At 31.5% G+C, this 4,021-nt stretch overlaps 1 long non-coding RNA gene across 1 annotated transcript; it reads left to right on the top strand.

The window, feature by feature from the left end:
* The first annotated feature begins 904 nt into the window (after positions 1-904).
* Positions 905-3,599, top strand: LOC107032572. Its single transcript, XR_001458383.2, has 2 exons — positions 905-1,695; positions 1,809-3,599. It is a non-coding gene; the product is annotated as an uncharacterized LOC107032572 (long non-coding RNA).
* The last annotated feature ends 422 nt before the right edge of the window (positions 3,600-4,021 follow it).

The raw sequence follows: 4,021 nt of genomic DNA on the forward strand, positions 1-4,021 counted from the left end.
TACTGGTGAACAGACCGGAAGGCTGTATGTCCGTACTTGTGCCGTTAGCCTTATGCCGTAATTCCCTGCTATGAAGGGCCGATCTGACTTCTTCCAGCGACACAGTATCTTTCCCAACAATGAACGATTGAACAAAATTCTCAAACGACATTGGGAGAGATACTAACAGAATCAGGGCAGCATCTTCATCCTCGATCTTCACATCGATATTACGCAATTCTAATAACAAAGTATTCAATTGCTCTAAATGTTCCCTGAGTTGTGTACCTTCAGCCATTCGTAAACCGAATAGACGTTGTTTCAGAAGCAGCTTGTTGGTTAGAGATTTTGTCATGTACAAACTCTCCAGCTTCAACCACAGACCAGCAGCAGTCTCTTCATCCGTCGGGCCGATACAACCAGGAACCATCAAAGGGAATAGTTTGGATTCTTATAAAATTTTTCTTGATTGTTTTTTTCTCCAGTTTCTCGTGAATCTTATAGGTAGTTTTGATTATTTTACCTAAGAAACATTTTCGTTTGAAAATGCAATATTTTGAGTGACCAATCAAAGTATCATCATCGCTTGAACGCGGAAACCTCTTAGCATTACTATCTTGGCTTATTGAAAATTCCCATTTTTGATCGACATTTTTTTTCTCTTGTAAAAAAAATAATTGGGCTATCTTTTGTTATTAAAAAATTTAGAGTATCTAGTTTTGGATCACAATGAATAAATTTTACTATTTTGATATCTATGCTATAATTAATAGTATCTTTTATAAACAAAACCTATGCAATTATTGTAGCCGAAATGCTATCATTTTTTTTGGATAGAAATTAGTTCAATGTTTGGACTGATGGTTGTAACGTGTTTGTTTGTTGAATGGTGGTTAGTAGAGAGGCACCGAAAATGATTTTAATCTAGAAGTCAATCAGGGCTGCATCCAATTGAAAAATTCAACCAAGATATGTCTCTAATAGTAGCTGTTGCTACTCCTGAAATAGTGTATAGAGGTGTGGATTAATAAATGATTTTTAGCGGCCACAAGAGGAATAATGTTTATCAGAAAAAATGGATTAACCTCGACTTTTTTTAATGAGAGTTGCAATATTATTCTTTTCCAAAATACCTATACATGGGGTAGATTAGTGGAATAATATCATTAGATTTGCAATATGATTCTTTTTCCAGTACACGTACATATTTAGATTATTGTTTCAATTGCCTCAAAAAAATTATACTATAATGTTGATGTCACTATTTTTATCTAAAAATTCACGCCTTGTTTTGTCAAAGATAGGTGTAAGCTAATTTTCAAGCTAAACACGATTCAAATATTTCTATCGTTTGGGCTGCTTTCTTGTGTAAGACCCCTAATGTTTTTTAAGCACACATTAGATACTCTGATTAGAGTGTAAAGAAACAACTTGAAATTCTTTGTGCGAGATTAGGTAGTTCAAAGTAATAGTAAAATTGAAGATTCTCTTTGTACAAGAACCAGATGCAAGGATGTACATATTAGATGAAACTAATGGCACTGCCAGAAAATACCAATTGTGTATGGTATAAATTTTGATTTCTTCCACCCTATGCTTATATCCTGTTCTTTTTATGATCTGAAAAATACTTGCATATTTTAAGGGTTGCGAAATGTGATGCACAGTTCATATGGAGTTGAATACTTTTGTCGTTGCAAAAATATATTTTATAAGGTGAATAATTTTGTTTTATCAAGCTAAAACTTTATCTACTCTTGTGACAATTATTTCTATGCTTTCTGTCCCATTACTTTCTTAATAATGACTGTTATGTTGTAATTTTAAAGTCAAAGAGGCGACTAGAAGATTCAATGGAACCTTTTAAAAGCTCACTCTACATTTCAGAGCTTTAATATTTATAAGGAGAACTTTGGGCCTTTTGAAAATTAGCAACAGGCTGATTGTTGAGAGAAGGAAAGGGAAGGTAAGGCAAAAAAATAAAAATGGAAAAGGCACCTTGTCTTTGAAAACTCAAAGGTCAAGTAAGGGAAGCACAAGATAATTAATGGCAAGGGCAAAAAATATATAGAGAGTAATAAAGGACAAAGAGAAGTTCTCAAGATTCGAAGATGCAGGAGTCAAGGAACTGTCAGGCCAATTGAGTGCATTTGACAAGATGGAATAAATACTGATTGTTGCAGGTAAGTTACTAATTCATTTGACAAATTACATAAAAGAGCTAATTTCCTCTAAACTTTCCGTAGTAGCTTTAATGGTGATAATTCATGTCACCAAGACGGATTGTCGAAGTAAAATCCGCATGAGGCTCATAAAAGATTGTTTCCTTAGTTTGTAGTTACTACTTGAATATGTATGTTACTGTGTCAGTTGTGTAAGTCGTTTTGTAGGTCTGATGTTTTATATGTTGTGTGAGAACTCTTTAAGTTTCAGCTATATGCAATTCTTATTTGTTTTTTGTATTGAGTACATTTGGTGCAATGAGTTGCCACTGTTTACTATGTCGATCATAGTAAAATTAGCATATTCATTCCAATATTCTTTGTTTTGATGTATCTATCTAATTTCAGTTTGTATGAAGCTTTAGGACATACAAAGAGAGTAATGGTCCTATGCGTAAACTTATAAAATGACATATTAAGAGTGCTTTTTCCTATATTGCAGCCTGCAATTTTCAATACTCAAAAATTTTGTTAATAGGTAGAATTAAGTGCAGAAAATCGAACATATATTGTTATAATTTATATTTGTGACATCGCAAAATGTATCCGATAATCCCAATATTTGCAATCCCAAAATCACTTAAATGGTCAACGATTTAATTTTCATTTGCAAACTTGTTGGTAGACTTCAAATCATAATGCACCACTGGCTGTAAATAGACATTATGGAGGCTAAATTGGGTATATTATTGTATGTTTAGTGGTAGTACTTAAGTAGAACGAGTTACATTAGAACGCAGACATACTTAAGTATCTAATAGTTTTAGTTTCATGCCTCATTTGTTGTGCTAAGAATTAGTATCCAGTAAATCAACTGCTTCATCACTTTAAGAGGTGAACTGTTGCGAATCACCTTTGAGAAGCGAGTGCTTTGGCAAAGCGATGTTAAGCGTGAATTAGTATGGAACATCTTTCCTTTATATTTTTAGCATTTAAAAAGGTTTATTTCTAAAAGAAAAGAAGTTTGACTTTAAAATTTTACATTTCACATCTTCTCTGATGATTGAATTTCAGGTAAACATCTTTTTTATCTTCTTCTTTTTTCTTCTACTTCTCCATCTTGCTATATTTTCTTCTTCTTTCTTCTCCAGCGCTCTCTATTCTCTGCTAGGCTTGTTTTTCTTTTCTTTCATCTTCTACTTTCTTCATCCTAATTTCAAATGTAACATGTGATTTTGATCAAAGACAATTCAGAAGAAATTGATCACAACATACAAGATGCTCTGTTAGTGTTAGATTTATAAATAGTATATATGTATGTGTAATTAGTACTTTCATATATGTAAATATTCAACTACGTAAATATTCCACTACAACATCCAACTGTATGACGTTTGCAAAATATATAGACATTTTGCAGTTACTATGTTTAAAATAGTAATATTTTAATTTACTTTATGTAATGGTGTTTATATGTGATTTGATCATTTATATTAATCAATCTTAGACTATAAATAAGACTACATGTTGGGCGCGTGTTAGCACGGGCACACTTATCTAGTATTATATATATATATATATATATATATATATATATATATATATATATACACATATACATAAATACATACATACATACATACATACATATATATATATATATATTCAGATCATAAAAAATAAAACCTTTTTTATCAAAACGAAAGAAATAACTTGAATCTTACATTGAAAAAAAAAGTTATTAAAATTTAGGCTTGCGACTTATTTTTGACTTTAGACCACTAATTAGCTTGAGCCGTCATTGAGCTTACTTATCAATTATGTTTACTAACTAATGCTAAAATGTTCAATTAAGAAAGGACATATGTTGAATACTGATT

Source organism: Solanum pennellii, chromosome 10, assembly GCF_001406875.1.
Source record: "Solanum pennellii chromosome 10, SPENNV200".
Taxonomy (NCBI): Eukaryota; Viridiplantae; Streptophyta; class Magnoliopsida; order Solanales; family Solanaceae; genus Solanum; species Solanum pennellii.